Below are 6034 nucleotides of genomic sequence, written 5' to 3' on the forward strand. Positions count from 1 at the left end.
CCGCACCTGCGTTTTGTACATGAACACTTGCATATTATGCTGTGTGTTTGATATTTCGTGACCGCGCTCGCTACCGCGCCCGCGAGTCAACGTGAACAAGCACTAAGAATATATCTTTTAACTGCGGATAAATAATTATTAGAAAAATAGCAACACGCTGACCAAGCAGCGAATGCGGCAAATAATGACAGCACAATGACAGATATGTCATAGACTGACTAGTCATAGAAAATGTAAAATAAGTCAAATAACATTGCCAGCAATAAAAAAAAAAGGGTACCCAATAACATAAGTCAGACTTATGTGTTTATTTACCCCATTATATATATATATATATTTGGACCCCTGTATTTAGTATATATTAAAATTTACACGCGGCAAGTAACAATAATTTTACAAATTCAAATTTAGTTTTTTTTAAAGTAAAAAAAAAAAAAATTACTTCGTTTTGTAAACCACTTATTTACTATCACAAACGAAAAGTTTTAGTTACATAATGACTAAATATACATACTTAAAAGAAACAGTGAACAGTGGGTGTCGATAAGGATAGAGGAGTGGGTAATTGTGTTTATAGTGGGGTAGGGGTAGGGGAGGGGGTAATTGTGTTTAAGGTAGGGTTAAACTTTACAGGGAAAATATCAAAAATAGGACTTGACTTAAATTTAATTGATTATTTATAATATTTCAATTTTGTTTGACGTATTTAATAAACGTTGAATCATAGAGTGGAATGTGGAATGCTGATGTGAGGTTAGATGGTTGGAGGAATTGTGAATTATTATATCAGTGTATGTAGGTTTGTGATATATTTTAGATTCTATTTTGTTATGCATCAATGACAAATTTAAGTTTTAAATTCTCCTAATTTATCTGTGAAAACTTCCGGAAATTCCTGCACTAATTTGCTTTCCTTTTCCTGCGCTGTTAGCGCTTGAATCATATCTACTTGAGATAATTTAAAATTAAAGTTTTCTAAGAAATCTCTCCCTAAAATCTGAGAATTTCCGCCTTTTACCACACTAAACGTGATTTCGCGTACGACATTCTTATATTCTATTGGTAATACACATTTTCCTAATATGTGTAAAGGTTCATTATTATACGTAACTAATCGTCTTTTATCCGATAATAAAGCAAAATTTCTAAAATATTTCTGGTAAACATTTTCCGGTAACACTGATGTGGATGCACCAGAATCGGCTAAAAACTTAAAATGTTTCCCGTTTACCTTTACCAATAATTCGTAATCTTCGATTGACGATACTTGTTCAATAATTTCAGAAACCGTATTAATATTTTTTTTTGTATAATTTTTAGGGCAATTATTTTTATAATGACCTGGTTGACCACACCTGAAACAATTACGATGCTTTTGTTTCCTACAGTCTTTATCGGCATGACCAACAACTTTGCAAACGTGACAATAATTCGTACTACCTGTTTTATCCAGACTTTTGGCGATTCGTACTATTATTTCTCTGTCGGTATCCTGTTTTATCGACTGATCTAGATCTAGTAAAATTGTCTATATGTTTATCGCCTCGGTTGACAATGTTGACATGTTGTTTTTCGGTTTTAATGTTTACGTTTCGATCTAAATTTTCGATAGTGCATGCGATTTCTAAACATCTTTTTAAACTTAAATTTTCAGCCTCTAAAAATAACCTTTCTTTTGCGCGGGATGGTTTCAACCCGATAGTAAAAATATCTACCAAATTCGATTCTAACCTCGAACCAAAATTGCAATCAGATTGATTTTAATATCGCTACGAAATCTTTTGCTGATTCATTACTTTCTTGTTTCGCGTTATAAAATTTTGTTCGTTCTTCAAAAACAGAGATCACTTTCCCACAATGTTCGTCTAATAACATAAGTAAATCTTCATATTTAACGGTAGAGACAGTTTTAGGCACACACGAATTCCTCAGAAGTGTGAACGTCTCCGAACTCAAATGGATCAAGACTACCGCGCGCTTCTTATCGGCATTAAACTCACCATGAATGAGAAAGAATTGCTCCAACCGGACTTTAAACTCCTGCCAATCATCCGTGCGATGATCGAAAGGTTGAACTCTGATTTCCATGTTCGAAGAAACCAGAAACTACTTTACCCAAAAAACAGAAATCTTAACGGAAACCCCCCCAGAAACAAAGAATACTTAGCTGCAGTGCTCTCCGCTTGATGTGGTCCTTGCTGGATCCTGCTGGTCCCGTCTGTCTCCTAGCTCGTGGTATGTTGCCCTCCCGGCCGCTTCCAGACTTTTCTCCGCCCCCGTCGAACCTGCTTGGCAATCCGACCAGCTGGCTGCACCCGGCTCCCTGCTCGTCAACTGGTCCGTGACGAGCTACCGTGGTCTGCTTTCTGCTTTCGGCCCCCTGCTCGTCAACTGGACCGTGACGAGCTACCGAACGCCTTGGTTCCTGGTGGTGATGATGCCGCCGATGAGCCGATTCTTCGCTTCCTCTTGACTTGCGATTTGATTACAGATTGTTTTCCTCGTGGATTGTCCTTCTTTACCCTCGTCGCCAGTTGTTATGGGGTAGCCTTGGTGGTCTTGTAATAAAACACTTCTTTTTACTTAGTGTGGTATATTTACAAGATATACAGAGGAACAATAGTAACAAGTGGACAAGTGTCTACAGAGGAGGCTAGCTGAAGAATAGCCTGTTGGTCTAGGTATGTGGGGGTACCTTGTGGCCAGTAGGTAGGTGTTGTATTGGGAACAATACAACCCTTACCTACACCTCTTACAGTTTTAAAACATTGGAAATCTTTAGGGAAATTGAACCTGAAAATTCTATGCAAGCAAACTTGTTCATTAATTGATTTTTGATATGAGGATATATTAAGTTAATACTATTTTTATGTTTTTCCGTTTATTATTTTATCAATGGTCTTTTCATTAAATCCGTTAGTTTTAGCTATGATTTTTATTGTATTTAATTCTTTTTCGTGTGCAATTGTATCTAGGGTACGTTTATTAGTCTGTGCATCATAGAATGATATGCTGAGAGTTTGTGAGACCAAGGGTGCATAGATGCGGCGTGTATTGTAGTGTCCGTGAAAGTTGGTATTCTAAATATTTCAAAAGTATGTTTATTGTTGTGCTTTCCTATTGTTAAATCTAAAAAAATATTTTATCGTTTTCCTCGTGCTCTACTGTGGAGAAAATTTTTGAATTTATTGAATTGGCTTATTTTGTAAAATTATCGATTTTTCTTATCGAACTATTCCAGCGTATTAATAAATCATCAATATATCTAACATAATATATAATTTTCTTCGCTAAAGGCGATTCTAACATTTCACGTTCTATATGGTCCATAAAAAATTCGGCAAGTAAGGGGCTGAGTAGACTTCCCATTGGGAGGCCGTTCTCCTGTTGGTAAATGATTTTATTGAATTGAAAATAATTATTATTGACGCATATTTCAACAAGGTGAATTAAGTCGTTAGCTATTATTGGGTTGACGTTACATTTGTTTAACATTGTTCCAATTATAGAAATACATTGGTGAACCGGTATACGAGGGCGGATTGAAAATGAAGCTACCTAAGTAGGAAAAAAACCTTTTTTTTTCCAAAACCATTTATTTCTCAACATAGTCTCCTTTTACTTCGACACACTTAGTAAGACGATATTCCAACTGTTTTATACCATCTGAATAATACGATTTCGGGAACCTCTCAAAATACGCGTTAGTTTCGGTAATCACTTCTTCGTTTGAGCTGATTCTTTTTCCTGCGAGCCAGTTTTTCAAGTTTGGAAACAGGAAAAAGTCACTAGGAACTAAATCTGGACTATAAGGTGGATTATCAACCAATTAGAAGTGTATTTCACGTAATTTTAGCATAGTATCTAATGTTGTGTGAACCGGTGCGTTGTCTTGAAGAAAGAGCACTTTTTTCTTCTTTAAATGTGGTCGTTTTTCCTGGATTGCATCAATCAATTGATCTAATAATGCACTTTTATACTTTCCTGTGATTGTGGATCCTTTTTCAAGATAATCGATGAGCAATATTCCGAGTGCATTCCAAAATACAGTGGCCATAACCTTACCAGCCGATTTCACTGCCTTTGCCTTCTTCGGAGCACTTCCACCAGCGTCCACCCATTGTTTCGATTGATTTTTGGTTTCAGGTGTATAGTGGTGCACCCACGTTTCATCAACAGTTATTAATCGACGCCAAAAATCAACAGGATTACGCTTTATCATGTCCCACTGCTGGGAAGTGGTCTCTCGAACTCGTTTTTGTTCGACACTGAGCAAACGCGGCATCCATCTTGCCGATAGCTTTTTCATATGCAAATGTTCATGCAAATTGTTGAACACACGTTCATATGAGATGTTTACCATTTCAACAATCTCACGCAACTTCACTCGGCGATCATTCTTAACCATATCGAGGATTTTCTTGATATTTTCTTCAGTAACCACCTCTTTTGGCCTTCCTGTTGATGGTATTGTTGCAGTGCTTGTTCGGCCGCGTTTAAATTCAGTAACCCAATATTTTACCATGTAATCTGACGGAGCAGACTCACCGTAATGTTTATCGAGCTTTTCTTTTGTCTCTTTCGCCGTTTTTCCTTTCAAATAATAGTGTTTAATCACTGCACGAAATTCAATTTTTTCCATTTTTCAAGAAACACAAAAGTTGTTCACTTCAAACGACTACAACAAATAAACTAATCGATGAATTTGGGTGAAATTTTAACAGCTGCCGTTTGACAGATCGCAATTTGGAAAAAATAAATATTTTTTGTGTTTGTGCTGCCATCTAGCGCTAGCGCTTCATTATCAATCCGCCTTCGTGTTACTAAAAAGGCTTTTAACGTCTAATGACATAAATTTAGAGTTCGGAGGAAGATCAATATTTTATTTTTTTATTTAAAAGTTCTAGGGAAAAATTTTATAAGGTGATTTAATTTGTATGCCAGTTTTGAGGTAGGGGTGTTAATAAAGCATACGACTGGTCTTATGGGGATTGTATTTTTATGAATTTTCGGTTGACCGTATAGGGCGGGGGCTCTGGGATTCATTACTGTAATATTATTTTTACTGGTTACTGTCGGAAATAAAGCGTTTGTTGAGGATCGTTCTTTTATCCATTACCTATTAAACACTTAGCCTTGCCCTTTACCATTGTTTTTCCCCTCAATTATGATTAATGCACATGCTATAGTTCATAAGATTATTTTTATTTTCTACTTAAGTACCTTGAATTATATAACTATATAAGGACATTCAATCCATCTTATCTTCACATTCGTTTGAAAATACCCTAACAAGGCGAAATTTTGGTTTTTATATTTGTAAAAATAAAATTAAGTCTTCAGTAAACTCAAATCAGTGTTTGATTTCTAATATTATAAGTTTAAATATGGAGTTATACAAAATAAACACCAAATCAATCAATCAACTAATAAATACTCTCTTTTGGGCGCAAAATTCGATCAATCCTAGACTAGGGTTGCCATTTGCCATAATAGCCTAGGTACTGACCGGGGCATAAATCAAAACTCAAGAAAAGTCATGTACAGATGTTCTCGCTGAGTGAGACCAACTAATACCGCCAAATTGATTAATCATACAAAAAAAAATAAATTATGTACCCTTATGTATTTCACCTGAATTATGATTGGCTAAAACCCTTGTACAATGAACATGTTTTGTAAATGTGTGTATTTAAAAAAAAAAACAATAAAATATTTATGATATTATCCGCCTTATTATTTGGTGGCTATTACGTTTGCTACCATTATGTGATGTCTGTGTTCAAACCCAATAAGGTTATCATTTCATAATATCCCTTTCTGCACCCAGTGGTGCATAGGGCACTGCATTGGTAAACCAAATACTACGTATCCGATCATATGTTACATGAATGTAAGGTGATCAGTCTTACGCTTCCGATACCAGTACAGGGACAGTGAAATCTTGCAATATAAAACCACCTTATAATAAAACATTACTTGTCGATCCTTCTAAGAATCGAACCCAGGACCTAAAAAATGCAAGGCAAATGCG

The sequence above is a fragment of the Micrasema longulum genome, unplaced genomic scaffold, assembly GCF_059751315.1.
Source record: "Micrasema longulum isolate JH-2025_06_02 unplaced genomic scaffold, ASM5975131v1 h1tg001091l, whole genome shotgun sequence".
Classification (NCBI taxonomy): domain Eukaryota; kingdom Metazoa; phylum Arthropoda; class Insecta; order Trichoptera; family Brachycentridae; genus Micrasema; species Micrasema longulum.